This window comes from Pristis pectinata, chromosome 16, assembly GCF_009764475.1.
Source record: "Pristis pectinata isolate sPriPec2 chromosome 16, sPriPec2.1.pri, whole genome shotgun sequence".
Taxonomy (NCBI): domain Eukaryota; kingdom Metazoa; phylum Chordata; class Chondrichthyes; order Rhinopristiformes; family Pristidae; genus Pristis; species Pristis pectinata.
Genome location: NC_067420.1, coordinates 15,463,983 through 15,480,862, shown reverse-complemented (window position 1 = coordinate 15,480,862; position 16,880 = coordinate 15,463,983). Strand labels below are relative to the sequence as shown.

At 39.8% G+C, this 16,880-nt stretch overlaps 1 protein-coding gene across 2 annotated transcripts in view; it reads right to left on the bottom strand.

The window, feature by feature from the left end:
* The window catches only part of LOC127578854 (teashirt homolog 2), a 414,469-nt gene that overhangs the window by 175,725 nt on the left and 221,864 nt on the right, over nt 1-16,880 (bottom strand). The window contains exon 3 of one of the 2 annotated variants that reach the window (XM_052031372.1): nt 2,077-2,120. The exons of the other annotated variant lie outside the window; for it this stretch is intronic. The gene's annotated coding sequence lies outside the window, so the exon portion shown is untranslated. Of the gene's footprint in view, nt 1-2,076; nt 2,121-16,880 lie in introns of those variants that run through there. 2 annotated transcript variants of the gene reach the window in all.

The following is a 16,880-nucleotide window of genomic DNA, read 5'->3' as shown; positions in this document are numbered from 1 at the left end:
TTCTTCTCCCACAAGCATTCATCATCTACCTAGTTTCCTTCTCCCTTTGTTCACCATTTCCATTCCCACTCCCTCCCTTTCCCCCACAATGGTCCGGCTGCCCATCAACCCCTCTCCACCTATCACCTACCAGATTCTGTCCCACCACCTCCCCCTTCCCTCGCACTGCTGCATACCGGCAATCCTGCTTCTTCCCTCACAGTCTTGATGCAGGGTCTTGACCTGAAACGTTGACGTACATCTTTTGCCTCCACAGATGTTGCTTGACCCACTGAGTTCTTCCAGTGTTTGTGTTTTTTCCCAGGTTCCAGCATCTGCAGTCTTTTTTGTGTTCTTATGGCCGAAGACTGACTTCCATAACATGAAGGTTCTAAGGAAGATCCTACGGAGTATCCAACTGGTATCTGCCTGAAGTGTGCAAATGTTTCAGCCTTGCTCCTAGCACTCCCATGCTGTTCAAGAAGCATTGTCCTTCCTTTAGCTGGTTAATTGTCTACTATAACTCCTGAGAAGCTGTGGCAGGACTGCAGAGGTCTGACCAAGTTCTGGGATTGTTTGGCACTGTTTACTGTATGTTGCTTTCAGTGAATGGCACAGAGTCACATGATGTAGCTTTGTCATGTTGGCATCTCATTTTTAGGAATGCTTCTTCCCTTGTCATCACCTTTACATTCATTAATGCTGGGTTTGTAAACTGACGACCTAAGATTACTTGTTGTGGTGGAATTCAATTCTGCCGTTTTAGTGGCCCCCATAATTCCTCATGGATGCCCAACTTCCCACTTAGTATGATGATAGTGCCACATGGCACAATGTAGGATATCCTTGGTTTTAAGATATGTCTACAAGGATTCTGCAGTGGTTCCATCAATATCGGCACAGACGTTTGGATCTGCAATAATTAGACTAGTGAGGACAAGGTCAACGACATGAATCCTTTGTGCCGTTCTCTCACACACATTCTGGCATGTTTGCTCTTCAAGAGTTGGTAGCTTGGTGAGTCTTGATGCTACCAAGCCATTGTCTTTGATACTATCAGTATTCTTTACAAGTGAGCTGAGGGAAGACAAAAAGGGATCAACGGCAGGTTTCCATGTTCATGTTTGACTTGGTGTCATAAGACTACATAAGGTCCAGAATCAGCTTTGAGGATTTACGGGGCATTCCTTCTCAACCATATACCACTGCATTGTTTTCCATATTGCATCTACCCTGCCAGTGGGATCCAGTAGTCTGAGATGTTGGCTGAAAGGTAAGCTCTCCCAATTTAGACACTAAGTCTCAGATATTCCCGAATGATACTTGATAGGACTTGTTACATCTGCATCCAGATTGTTAGTTCAGATTTCTGGATTATTATTTTGTCAATTTAATAATAACACCACTGCAATGTGAACCTGCACCTCCAAATCCCTCAGCCCCAGGGCATAACTGACAATTTAAACTTTCTTTCTAATGTTTTGCATTACAGTCAAAAAATTAGAAGTAGATCCTGCCCACTGAGTACTTTCGTGAAGAATCTGTTTGGCACATCTGAGATTTCTAGTCCCATTAAATTATCCCTTTCCATTTTATTAGACTGTTGAATTTGTGTGCAACACAAGATGCAAACTTTCTGTCAATACCAAGGGGATGTTTTGTTTTGCTTTCAGATAAGCATTGTTTTATCTTTTTTGCTCTATCTGATATAATCTGATAATATTCTGTACCATCCTTTTTTACAGATGCTTACAAATATCACTATTCTGTTAGGATCAACTTTTGCAAGTACGCTATATTTATGTTTAATGGAGCTTAATCATAGAGAAGTATACAATATTTGGTCTGAATAAATTGATTTTGGCCACAATGCCTTTTGATTTGAATGATCACAAATATGTCATTAGTTTTAATAAATGTGAGGTGAGTTTGAGGGTTTATCCCTTTGAAGGTTACAAATGTTTTTTTTTACATAAATCACATTTTAACCTCAAGCCTTTGTGATTGTATCATCTTCAAAACTACCATTCATCAGCCAACATCTACGGTACAGTACTTGTGTTCCTTTCGCTGTGATTATGTGGGTTTCTTGCTTGGCAGATATCCAAATGTCAATCTGAGATGTTAGAAGGCATCTACAACTGACAAAATTAAAATAAGCAAAATAAATGTTTCAAGGAAGATTGAAAGCTTCACTTGAAAGAGCTTTATCAGTAAAAAAAAATAAAGTAGAAAATAGCCTTCATCAATGGCCTGAATTAAGGCATACTTTTACTGTATTTTACCGCAGAATATTTTATATTAATTTACTCTATTTAGAAACATTCACAGAAACACAATTTCTGACTAAACTGCCACTCAACCTCTACACTGTAGTCCTGTTAATGGAATGGATTATTAAAACACTAGAACTTTGTTGTTTTGCAATTACCTGAGTCAACTCTAGATGACTGACTGAACAAAGTATTCCTTGCATTGTTCAAGCACTTCAGTCATCTTTTTATCTGAAAAGCCTAGCTCTCTAACAAATAACTGCTGCCAGAAAAATCAACTTCCTCAGCTATGGCAAGGCCTACATAATTTATGGCTTTAATATGCTCACTGAGGTGTATAGTCTATGACAGTAATTATAAATGCAATAAGAAATTATAGCTGAATGCTTTAACTGCATTAGGAGCCATTTGATGAACAATGATGATTGCTCCTCATTTTGAACAATAGAGGGCAAGTGAGTGTCAACGCATTAGAATATTTGCTGTTCTGCTCTGTTCTTTTTCCATTTACCACAGAATGTCAGTTGTCTATTATGAGGCAGCGATGTGATGTCCAGAGGTAGCTTATGACTTGACAGGCACAAAAATGCACAAAGGAACTAATCAGTTTAGTGTGCAATGTCTTTCATTAGCACTTAAAATCTTAAGCTTCCTCTTTTCTTTTTTGCTCAGGTACACGACTCATTTTAGATTTATTTAGGACAATAAACGTCACTTATGTAAATTTTTGATAAGTGATCTTTTTTTCTGTGAACAGGAACTTTGATAACCCAAACCTTTTCTGATTTATGCTGATTACTATCATTCCTGTTAATTGTCTACAGTGTGGAACATGCCTAAGTGAAAATACTTTCCTTTTCCATCCACCATATGCTTTATCGTTTACTGTCCAATTTTTTGCACTCTGATTTCAGAATTGCTGTCACAAGTGATGACTTACAACCCACCCCTCCACCCAAAATAAAACCCTTCTTGTCATAACATAGCAACCAGGCAAGCTTAGTAGCTCACACAGCTTTCAAAACAGACCAGTGTAGCCCTTCCAGAGTGGGGCTTCCGAGGGAGAGGAAGTTAATATGAATGGGGGAGGCGCCTTCTAATTTGCTTAAATATCTTTATGTTAGCTTGCATAAGAAATGCATTTGACAGTATATTTGGAAATTAAAATAACCTATACCTACCAATCAGTGAAGAGAAAGAATTTATTTTGCAGCTTGTAATATGCATGCTAGATGCAGTAAATTATTCCACCAAAGGAAATTTTGCACAACCACTGACTCAACAGCACTAAATGACATGAAGTCATCTCAGAGTTTTCTATTTATTCATTCATTCATTCATTGGATCTGGATGTTGCTGGCAAATCCAACATTTATTGCCCATCCCTAAGTGCCCTTGAGAAGGTCATGGTGATCTGTCTTTTTGAACTGCTGTAATCCATTTGGTGAAGGCACTCTACAGTGCTGTTGGGTAAGGAGTTCCAGGATTTAGACGCAGTGATGACAAAAGATAATGTGCAACTTGGAGGGAAACCCACAAGTGGTGTTGTTCCCTGCCACCTATGTCCTTCTCAGTGCTTGAGATTATGGGTATTGGAGGTGCTATCAGAATAACCTCAATGAGTAACTTAAGTGTATTTTGTAAATGGCACTTAATGCTGGTGGAGCGAATGAATGTGCCGTGTGTTTGATGGGCTGCCACTCAAGAAGTCTGTTTTGTTCTGGATGGTGTTAAGCTTCTTGGAAGTTGATGGAGTGCACTCATCCATCACCCTCCTGAATTGTGCCATGTAGACAGTGGAAAGGCCTTGTGTGTCAGGAGATGAGTCACTTGCTCATTGTATTTACATGGTTGGTCTGACAGTGGTGACTCCACAATGTAATGCCACTGAATGTCAAAAGTATATGATTAGATTTTCTCTTGTTTAAGATGTTCATATACTGGCACGTTAGTGGCCCCGATGTTACTTGTGACTTATCAGGCATGGGCTGCATCATTTGCTGCGGCGTTGCAAATGGGATTGCACATTAAGCAATCATCAACAAGCATCCCGACTTCAGACCTAAAGATGGAAGGAAAGTCATTGATAAAGCAGTTGATGATGGTTGGGCCCAGGACTGTCCTGAGGAACTTCTGCAGAGGTGTCTGGGACTGGGATAATTGACCTTCAATAACCAGTCATCTTCCTTTGTGCTATGTATGGCTCTGGGATAACATGTTGAATAGAATTATTTCATTGGGAAGTAGAGGTTGAAATGGAAAAAAAGCTGCCAAGATTGGGATAGCATTGATTCCCCTTGCAGTTAGCTAAGCAGATGAATATCACCGTCACGAACCATGCAAGAATGATGATCATGGATGCCATGACTGAAGATATTCCTACATATGGAATTACGGTGTGAGTATAAATAGAAATAGAGTCAATGGAAAGAATGACCACACCCAGTTAAATCTGTAATGGCCACAGAGATTTTGTGGCATTAGTACTGAAACCAAAAGATGCACATCCTATAAGATCCAAACAATATAATTCTCATATTGGCTCTCAAAATTGTCTTCACATTGTCTTAAGTCACACCAGGCAAAGCAGAAAACAACATTATTAATGAAAAATGAGTTTATTTAAATAGTTGAACAAGAAAATACGAGGCACAAATCCATATGTGGCATAAGTAGATTATTCAAAAAAGAAACGGTCAAGTATAATCTTCATTCTACTCCTGAAAGAGATGCCATTACTCTGCCACTGGAGGGGCAGGTAGCTGAAGTCTCTCTCAGTTGTGAAACTATACTCATGGTGCATTTCTGTTAATGAAGAGTTAGCTAAAGGCTCTGCTAATAATACCTTAAATAAACAATTAATGTTAGAATAAGAGTTTTTACTGACAAACAACCAGTGGTATAAGCTACAACATTAAGAAATCAGCTCAATCTATTTCAGTATCTATGGTACTGTATTTAGATTTTGTTGTGTCTGTCTTTACCATAACCCTGCATCTGTACAGTCTGATATTCAACTATGAGCAGTTTGTTTAGACCAGTGGAATTAGCCAAAAGTAAGAGTAATTTCTTCCCATTTGCTGAAGTTGAGTTGAAGGAAGGGTGCAAATGTGGGGAAGCAACTAAGTATTTTGTGTTTCTCTTTTCTTCCCTGATGGCCAAAATGAGTACATTATACAATGGATTCTTTGAACCATGTCCAACCATACTGTGGCACACCTATCTGCCAAACTATTCGGCCACTTGCGTAAAAAAACAGACAAAATAATCATAAGGAATAGATGGGAAAACAGATATAAATGAAAATAGAAGTAATTTTGGAACAAACAGAGAGAAATTAGTTGTGCCCTATTCAGTTCAATGGTATTGCTATACTAAACCTCTCCACTTATAATTGCAATTAATCCATTACAGTGATGATTCCCTCAGACTGTATCAAAGAGACAAAACTATCTGGATAACGTGCAACTGTTGTGGCATGGAAATTGCAACATATCCTGAAAACATATGTTAAAGTGACCTAGTGATAATTTTGCTTAAGACTCCCAGGCTATCAGACTATATACTATCAGACCCGACGCCCAGGGTGAGAACAGGCCCTGCCCATGGTCACGTACATAAAGGCTTTTGCTTCACAATTCCATGTTATAGTGCAGAGGACAGATTGAGGATGAAGTGAGTTGGACAGACAATGTGGGAGAAAAGCAGGGAGAAAACTGTGAGGTGGTGGAGGGGAGGGTGTGGAGCAATGGACCATGACAAGGCAGAGGGGTGGAAGGGAAAGCTGGGGAAGAGATTCATGGGTGGGGTGAAGATGATCATAGAAGGTGCAGGCAAAGAGGACAGAAAATCCACCGTGGAAATGATAAGGACGGAGGCGGTTGTTAGGTGGGGTGGCGACTGGGCAGTGAGGTGACTGATGAGACAAAAGGACAACTGGTGGATGGGGACCCAAGAGGCTGCAGATGCTGGAATTTGGAGCAAAAAAGCAAACTGCTGGAGGAAGTCAACAGGGCTTGGGTTAGTCAGGGAGTTTATAGGTGTTACCAGAGAAGATCAACAGTGACAGAGAAGTGGGTGTGGTTAGGAAGATGGATAGCATTCACTGGCAAAGAAAACCGAAATAAGCCACCTACCTGGTAGGAGATGGATATCTCGGATTCTCCAATAGTAGCTCAGACAATGTCAGACCCTTTAAATAACAATGAAGCAGAATTCAACCCTCCAGTTAACATCTGCTTCAGTACACTGGGCCCTATGAATATTGCGGAAGTAATGCCAAATGAGTTTTACAAGTTGTTTTATGTCTCTGCACTGTACCAGCAGCTTCTGTGCACATGGAGCATTATACGCGCGGAGGATCCAGAAGTATATTATGTTAGGAATCCAAAAGTATGGTAGGAGCACACGAGGCACAAGCATATTAAAAAAAGTTCATTGCATAGTGCCCGAAAAAGATTCCAGCAGACAACAGTATTTGTAGACCTGTGGCTCTTATGAGTGCTTTCATAATTAGAAAGAGTTGGCTTGGACTCTGGGCATAGATTGGCACAAGACAGGGATTGTAAAATTCCAACTAAGATCCCAACCCACGTTTATGAGTCTGGCTCAGAACTGGAATTCAGCAGCAGCCGGCAGCAAAGTCCTGGAAGAGGAATGTAGAGCAGACCTTGGTGGGTTTGGAAATCGACTGAGGAGCCAGAGGACCACTCCTCTGAACTAACACTTCTAGCGTGAGTTAGAATTGGCTTTGGATTGTCATATTTCAAGTTGACTGCTGCTGAATGTTCCCGAATGCTCAACACCCTCTGCCTCAGTCCAACTCTACTGAGGCAATAATGATCTAACTTACATAAACTGGAGATCTAATGGGGACATTTTGTTGCCTAGGACACACATTTTGGAAGGGAGATGGAAAATTCTTAAAGCTAATCCAAACTCAACTACTACTATTATTAGTTCTACATTATGCAGCACAAACCAACCCTTCTCAGGAGTAATATTCATCATGAAAAACTTTTAGGGAAGCTGTGTGCCTTCATTTTAACTGAATTTTCATGTTTAATGTGCAGAGACAAGAATTTGTGGGCCAATGTAACAATGGGATCAGATCCTCACCGATGTACCATTCCACCATGGTATAATCACCATATATAACCATCGCATCGCACCATACTCCAACCACCTCACCTTCATACGTCAGACTTAGCTATCATCCATCCCCAGCTTATTTCCAACCTGATTTACAGTCACTTGCCAAAGTGGCTGGTTGCTGGGCAGGAGACCAGTCAAAATGTTTGAGGGATATCTGCCATTGCATTTAGCAGGATGTGCTGGATGCCTTTATTTCTGGAATACCAATTAAAAATCACACCACTCACTCCAACCCAATCACTCCTCTCCTTCTGGTTCTGAGTAAATATCAGGGTCAACACCTCTTTTAGGTGAATGCCAGACAAAAAAAAAATCCAATTAACCAATTTTAGGTAAGAAAGTTCTTCAAAGTATCCCCGGACCACTCTCTGAAACTGATCATTGAGCAAATTTTAGAATAATTAAATAGACAACCTAAGGCTCAATTTCTAGTCCAACAACCTTCAAATGTCCAATTGTCTTTGATTAATTCTACATGACCTGTCATCATGGTCAGTGATAGGATTCAACTAATGACCGTTATTTGCAATCAGTCATGAAGTATCCTTTCATGTTGTCAAGCCTTTCAAATTTACCCTTTAATAATTAATGTAACATAATGTAATATGAGTCCATGAACACTAATTGTTCCTTTAATACTGCCACCCCTATAAGGATTATTTTATGTGACTTACTGCTGGCAGATTTTACACCAGGGTTCAGTGAGGAAAGTTTAAAAAGGAGGTGATTGGGAAGAAAATAACTCTAAGGATGCTGGCTGTTCCATGATCAAAGTATTTCTGTTGATAGTTTATATTGCTGACCACTTCCAGTGTTTAGAGAGTGACTAAGGGGGATTCTGAGACATGGTATCAGAAGTACAGCTTGATGAAATTATGGAATATAGATCATCTGAACCGGAATACCGATTACCTGGTCCGATCCCACAGAAATATGAAAGTGCAGTTATGTGTACCATACAACAAAGAGCTGCACATTTCAACTGAGATAGCACAGGAGAGAACAAATAAATCCACCCAAGTGTTTAGATTGTCAGTCAAGTAACCTGTCCAAGGAATGGAAATAAGAACTTACACTGTTTATTGAGCAGGCTAGAATAATAGAAGTTAAGATTTATTGAATCTCACTTGGCACAAAAAAAGTCTATACCATACAAAGCCCTCAAATGAGATCTGGGAGAATGTATTTGATACAAGCTGCTTACAACTGAAACTATTCATTTTACCAGTTCTCCACCTGCAACCAGGAGCATGGAGAATACTGTGGCATTTTAAAAAGAGAGTTAAGATTATTTGCAGATTACTATAATTTCCACAGATCTGAAAGTATTGCTCATCAGAAATCAGATTACTTGGGGAATCCAGAAGCCCAGAAAGATGTCACAATTTTTTTGGAATTAATACACTACAGCAGATGGAATGGATACAGGTATACTATGACAGGACCATAAGATAAGATATGAAGATTGATTCAACATAAGCAACCTCTTCAGCCTCACAATTCATTGATGAGTGTGCAGATGGGTTTTATGGCAATAGGAATGAAAAGGGAGATCAGGAAATACAAGCTCTTCAGATCTCAGAAAAAGAACCAACCACTGTAAAAGCTTCACTTGCATTAACATTGCAAACACGGCCAAGGAACTGTTGAAGAAGGCTAAATCATTGCAATCAGACTCATCACTTGAGTATCCTTGCTTTCTGCAACACCCCAGCCCAAGATTTATGACTTGGTGAACTAGAGCTCTATTCCTATCCACAGAAAGGGTTAGGGAATCATATGCAAAACAAGTGTAGGAAGACCACCGAGCATGGCCAAAAAACCTGAGGCAACCTACCAGAACAGACATGTCAAAGCCCTGCCACTGCTAGGTATTGAATATGCAATGAGGCTGAAGCCCACATCAGACTAGTACCAGACAAGGCACAAAGCAGTGGCAACTTGAGAGATACCACATTCCCCATTATTTGAGGTCATGCTGGAAGGGGGAAGCCCAGATCAGAGGAATTGATGCCAGCTTCCTAACACCGCCAAAATGGTTTGTTTGATAGAAATAGAAAATAAGATATCAGAGGATAAATCATTGACCCTGCAGATCTGGACAGGACTGTCCTTCGACCCAAGTATTTCAAGGACTTTGTGCCAGTGTACAGTAGAGTGAGATCAAACAGTTATTTGTATGTATTTTTTCTTGCCTTCCTTTATACAAGAGTGGATACATTATACGTTGCATACAGTATCAGTCCATGTTCCTTTAATGCTATCACCAGTTTAAGGATTGCTTCTTGAGACTAATTGCTGATTAATGATACAACATGGTCTGGTGAGGAAAGTTCGAAAAGGAGGCGGTTGGAAATAAAGCAATTATAAGGATGCCAGCTGTCTCTGTAAGTGGTTACATGAATGAAATATCTTTGTTGATAATTTAAATTACCAATTATTTCCCTTATCTTATAGAGTGAATAAGAAAGTATAAAGAAAATTGATTGGCATTGATAGTCTAAATGCTAATTGTGTTTTAAAATCTGCTCTGTTAACTCTTAAGAAAATTAATTAATTTCAAAAGTATTTATCGTTTTGCATTCACAATAAAATAAAATTTTAATCAGGGGTCATAGTGAAATCTGAACACAAATTTTAAACTATTCCAGATATAAAATATATAAAATGCTGGCCAGACAGTATCTGTGGAGAGAGAAAAATAGTTAATGTTTCAAGTTGACAACTTTTCATCAGATGCTGCCTGGCCTTCTGAGTATTTCTAGAATATTTTTATTTCAAATTTTCACTATTTTTTTAAAGCCTTAAATAATTTTACTTCAGCATTCTAGCTCTAGTTCATACGAGCATTATTCTGTATACCAAAGAGGACAATGCGGGTGTTCCCAAACCGGAAACCATGGATGAACTGGGAGATCCACTCCCTACTGAAGTCCAGGACTGTGGCATTCAAATCAGGTAACCCTGACCTTTACAAGAAATTGAGTTATGACCTCCGTACAGCTATCAGAGGTGTCAAGAGACAATATCAGTCCAAAATTGAGTGCCAGACCAGCCGTCAGTTGTGGCAGAGCTTACATGCTGTAAAGGGCTACAAAACGAAGTCGGGCTGCATCGTCAACTACAGCTCATCCCTTCCCGATGAACTTAACGCATTCTATGCATATTTTGAACAGAAGGGGATTGGAATGTCACCACACACCCCAACAACCTCCAACGAACCTGAACCGATAGTCATCATTGCGAACGTAACATCGGTCTTCCGTAGAGTGAACCCGCAGAAAGCATCTGACCTGGATGGTGTCCCTGGCCATGTGTCCCTCAGTCTGTGCAGATCAGCTGGCGGGGGTATTTAAAGACATTTTTAACCTCTCCTTGCTTCAATCTGAGGTTCCCACCTGCTTTAAGAAGACCATTATCATCCCAGTACCTAAGAAAAACAAGGTAACGTGCCTTAATGACCACTGCCCAGTGGCTCTGACATCCACCATCATGAAATGCTTTGAGAGGCTGGTCAGGGCACACATTAACTCCAGCCTCTCGTTGAACCTCGACTCACTGCAATTCACCTACCATCGAAACAGGTCTACAGCGGATGCCATCTCCCTGGTCCTACACTCATCTCTGGAGCATCTGGACAGTAAAGGCACCTACGTTAGACTATTGTTTATTGACTACAGCTCCGCCTTCAATACTGTAATTCCAAGCAAACTCGTCACCAAAAACCAAGACCTGGGACTCAACACCTCCCTCTGTAACTGGATCTTTGACTTTCTGACCAATAGATTGCAATCAGTAAGAACAGGCAGCAACACCTCCGGCACGATTATTCTTGACACTGGTGCCCCACAAGGCTGCATCCTCAGCCCCCTACACTACTCCCTATACACTCATGACTGCGTGGTCAGATTCTGCTCTAACTCCATCTACAAGTTTGCAGATGATACCACCGTAGTGGGCAGTATCTCAAATGACGATGTTGTTGTACAGGAAGGAGATAGCGAGCTTAGTGACATAGTGACATGACAATAACCTTTTCCTCAACGTCAGCAAAACAAAAGATCTAGTCATTGACCTCATGAAGGGGGCAGTGCACATACACCTGTCTACATCAATCGTGCTGAGGTCAAGAGGGTTGACAGCTTCAAGTTCCTAGGAGTGAACATCACAAATAGCCTCTCCTGGTCCAACCACGTAGACACCAAGAAAGCTCACCAGCACCTCTACTTCCTCAGGAGGCTAAAGAAATTTGGCATGTCCCCCTTGACATTCACTAACGTTTATCGATGCACCATATAAAGCATCCTACCTGGATGCATCACGGCTTGGTATGGCAACGGCTCTGCCCGGGACCACAAGAAACTGCTGAGAGTTGTGGACACAGCTCAGCACATCACGGCAACCAACCTCCCCTCCATGGACTGTCTACACTTCTCGCTGCCTTGGTGTGGCAGCCAGCATAATCAATGGTCCCACCCACCCAGGACGTTCCCTATTCTCCCCTCTCCCATCAGGCAGAAGATACAAAAGCCTGAAAGCACATACCACCAGGCTCAAGGACAGCTTCTATCCCGCTGTTATAAGACTATTGAACAGTTCCTTAGTACGTTAAGATGGACTCTTGACCTCACAGTCTACCTTGTTATGACCTTGCACCTTATTGTCTATGTGCACTGCACTTTCTCTGTAGCTGTGACACTCTACTCTGCATTCTGTATTGTTTTTCCATGTACTACCTCAATGCACTGTGTAATGAATTGATCTGTATGAACAGTACGCAAGACAAGTTGTTCACTGTACCCCAGTACAAGTGACAATAATAAACCAATTCGAATTCCTACAACTTTGTAAATGGAAGATTTTGACATGAATATAAATTAAAATAACAGTATTTCCATGTTGTTAACATTAATGTGTAGTAATGAGACTACAATCTGACCTGTATGGAAAGCAAGTTATGCTTAATTTCAATTAATATCGATACTTGATACATCTATTCAATAAACTGTGCAATGACCATAATTCGAAGTCCTCATTTTTATCATGAATAAACAAATAAGAAACGTAACAATTACTGAAAACTTTTGTAACCTCATGTTTAATACAAGGTCAATTTCATGGTTAGGATTTCACAATTGCATGATCCTTTGTATTTTGGGTGCAGGAAGATATGAATTACTATTAGAATTTGATAAAAAAATATCATGAACTGAAATTACAACCTAAATAGCCTTCTAAAGTGTCCAAAATGCATTGCTAAAAGGACTTCTCAGGTTGGATTTTATGTTTTACTTCTGAAAAGAAGCTCTAATACAGTCATCATTAGCTTCCAATCAGTTCACAAAAAAAAGTGGTTCCATCAGAATTTAATACTGGAGCATTGGATAGACTGGAGTATAAATAGCACAGAAATAACATTCAGTCAGCAAACATTACATTTGACATAAAACTTAAACAGAATTAAATGATATTTTCTTTTTGATGCAAGTTCCTCATACTAGCCATTATTCGTAATTTAGACAGCAAATGTTGTGCGCATATTTAGCCTCGGTGTTGGAATTAAAATTCAAGATTGCTGTTTGATCAAGGCTAATTGCTTCATAATCAGATTGACTGTCATTGAGGCACATTTACACTACAATGTGAAATCCAGATCAAAGCCATTTTGGTATAAATCCTACTGACATAGAAATAACAGATTAAAATTTTATCCTCTGGTTCTTGGAGTCCATTACTTGCAAAAATGGACCACAAGGTGATGTTATATCACTCTGGTTATTCTTTTAGATTCTACAATTGATTTGTTTCCCAAATAAAGACCACTAAGAAGAAATTCTTCATGCATTGAATGGCGATCCTTGCCAGCTTGATGCAAGAGTACAAGGGTCCAACATTCTTATGTACACAATGTCTACAGCAACATCTGCATTAGAATTGGCAATTCTGGCAATATGCCTGCATTCACAAACAAACCAGTTAATAGGCCTTATTTCTGTCACTCCCTATCAAGGTGGAAAAGGGAAGATTAAGAGGAGGGTGGTGGGAGGAAGATTGAGAGGAGTGGAGATCAGATTAGGTGGTGGGAAGGTCGGGGGGAACATGAATCATGGCGTTATTGATGTGAGAGAGATGACTGAACTCGAGGAGAGGATCGTGGTGTGAGGTGCAGATATGGGATGGCAAGTAGATCATTATGAGTTGAGGAGATGGTGAGGGAGATCAAGAGTTCAAAGTGATTTCAAAGGACTTAGTGGTCTTTGATAGAATACAGAATTAGAAACATAATGATGCAAAATGCATGCTCTGGGGTGTTGGAATGTAATTAAGCAAGAGAGGGTGCAAAAAAGATTCACAAGGATTTCACCTGGATTGGAGGGATTGAGCTATAAGGAGAGATTGGACAGTCATGGTATGTTTTCCTTGGAGTGAAGGAGGCTATGTGGTGACATGATAGAGCTATATAATATTATGAGAGGCATAGACAGGGTTGACTGCCAATGTCTGTTTCCCTTGGTAGGGGTGTTTAAAATTCAAGGACATACGTAGGTTTAGGGTGAGAGGGAGGAGGTTTAACGAAATCTGAGGGGTAAAATTTTCACACAGAGAGTAGCTGGTTTCTGGAATGAGCTTCCAGTGGAGGTGGTGGAGGCAGGAATAGTAATGGCATTTAAGAGGCATCTTAACAGGTACTTGGATGAGGAAGTCATTGACTGATATGGAATTAAAACAAGCAAGTGGGAGTAGTACGGGTAGGCATGATGGTCAGCATAGACATGGTGGGCCAAAGGGCCTGTTTCTATGCCACATAACTCTATGAGCCTGAGAAGAAGGTGGGTAAAACATGGGTGAGGATATGGGAGGAGATTTGAGGGGCCATGGAAGACAGTGGAATGGAATAGGGTCTGATCACAGAGTTGGGGGTGGAAGGGGGAAGTGGGTTTGTGAGGAAGAAGGCATTGAAATGATTTCTGGAGAAATCAGGAGAAAACAGGAATTTACCTCAGTGAAGAATCTTCACTGTTGAACTCCCCAAATGTGGCCAGATAAGACTAAGCCATTTAATCAATGCAAGAGGAGGCTTAACTCACAGAAAGTGCTATGTGTCGAACATTAACATGACTGAGGTAATTCTATGGTGAGAGACAGAGATCATTTTGTGGTGCACTGAGATGCAGTTGTAGGTGAGGTTCATGCTCAGATGGCAGGTTTCCTGAGACTACTCATTTTGCACTATTATGTTGCTAATTCTGTATTCTACCAAAGACAGCTAACTCCTTTGAAATTACTTTGCAATTGTGCACCACTCTGGTCAGATTAAGCCAATATCAGATATGTTTTAAATAAGATCACAAAGATACATCCTGTGAAATAAAGTGAAACATATTTATCATGGTTTACCCTCAGAATGTTTTTTTTCCAAAAATGATATGTAGATATTAGAGCTGTTCAGATAACTGGAGAGAACTTGGTATCTCATGTTATTGGTTCCTTTTTTTCTCTAATTCCTCTACTATCATCCCACAGGCCTTCTCTTCATTTCTATGAGGTAAACCTTCTGCTTCCTTGACCCTATTTTCACCAAACTGTGAACCAACTCATCCTATTGGTCTCCATATTAACTGATAGTATTAACTGTAACTTTCCAGGACCAGTTTCTATCCTATTATGACTATCACCATTAAAACCGTCCTCAGAAGGACCAACTCATCTCTCTTTGTAAGCAGCAATCCAAACTCCAATCTTGCTTTGTTCTTGAAGTCTTTGCAAGTGCAGTCACCTCCTTATTTATGTTCTTTCTCAGATCCCCACACTTGAATACTTCCAATCAGTTTTCCACTCCTTCCCAGAACTGATGGTTCTCATTAAATTCAGAAAAATCTGGAAAAGTCCTGGAATTCCCTGCCCAAGACCAGAGTGCAAGTAGCTTTACAAGAAGGACTGTAGTGGTTGATGGCATCATCAAGGGTGCCTGGACAATAAATGCTGGCCTAATCGGCTACACCTAGATCTCCAAAATGAATATATGAAAAATACATGCATTTTGACTGTGGCTATGGTAAACACTTTCTCCTCATCCTGCAGTGGCTAATTACCATTATCTGGAATTCCCAAGGATTTATGCTTCGAATCCTCCCATTTCCCATCGATATGTTGCTGTTTGGTAACATCATCCAAGTATACTGTGAAGGCTTCACATGAATATATTTTTGCACAACTATATCTACTAAGCCATCTGCTCTCTGATCCCCCCTTCCACTTGTCACACTTCTTATCTGACGTCCATTGTTTAATGAGTATAAATTTACTTCAAATAAATATCAGGAAGACCAAAACCAGTGTATCTGGTTTCTGCCACAAACTCTGCTCTCCAGCCACAAACTCTTTTGCTTCTTCGTTGTCCTACTTGCACAGCCTACCCATTCCCTAGCGTAACATATTCAGGTTTCTAGTTTGAGGCTAGAATTGAAGCCGGAAATCCTATTTGGCTTACGGACATGAGTTTCCGCTCGAATGGCAAATAGCAAAGACTCATCCCTTAAAACACCGCTGGACAATAAAAAATGTACTGTCTCTTCAACACTTACAGAAAATGAACAAAGTAAATTTCAAGATATTCACACTATACTCATTGTCACCCATGTACTCACCTCCCCACACTGTGTTCCATTGTAACCCAAGAGGCGAGTACAACTGCTGGCCAAAAATCATGTGCTTCACCCGAGTGACCAAAGACAAACTTCTCCGCACCCACCAACCTTCCCCATACCCAATCTATTTATCATCAGTTTCAATGAAAAATGATGTAGCAAAAAATGTATAACGTATTACTTTTGCTGGATAACACCCTGAGATAGTGCCAGATTATATGTGATAAACATACAGAGACAGCAAACATCTTTTGACTATTTCAAATAAAATTGTAATTGGTGTCTACCTTACATGTATACCTTGGTGTATACTTTATACCTTACATCTGTATCAAATGCTTCAGTTGTTTTTTTCATTTGTCTAAGCCAATGCTGTATTATCCATTATGCTCTCAGCAGCAAACCTTTCCACAATACATTCTGTTTGACTTTTAGTGAAAAGATCTGGGCTTTTTTTCCACAGCAAGCTGCATGGGTTGGCTTACCATAACACAAATATACGTTTGTACAGTTTCATAAACTACAACATGATTTTGATTGTTCAATTAACATTTTCAAAAAAAAACACTTAATACACAGTTACTTCCATTATCCTTTTGAAATTGATGCAAGAAAAATTGAATTTTATCCATAGATGATTATTTACAGAGGTTTGTGTTCTGAAAAGTACTACAGATTCAGTCATCAAATTTTAGCTTCATTACTGTACATAAGAATTATTTTAAGATATAAAAATTAAAACCCATTTATATAAACTTATTTTATTATTTAAGAATTTTTATACAATAACAACAAACAGAGATTAAAAACTAAATTTTGAGGCAAA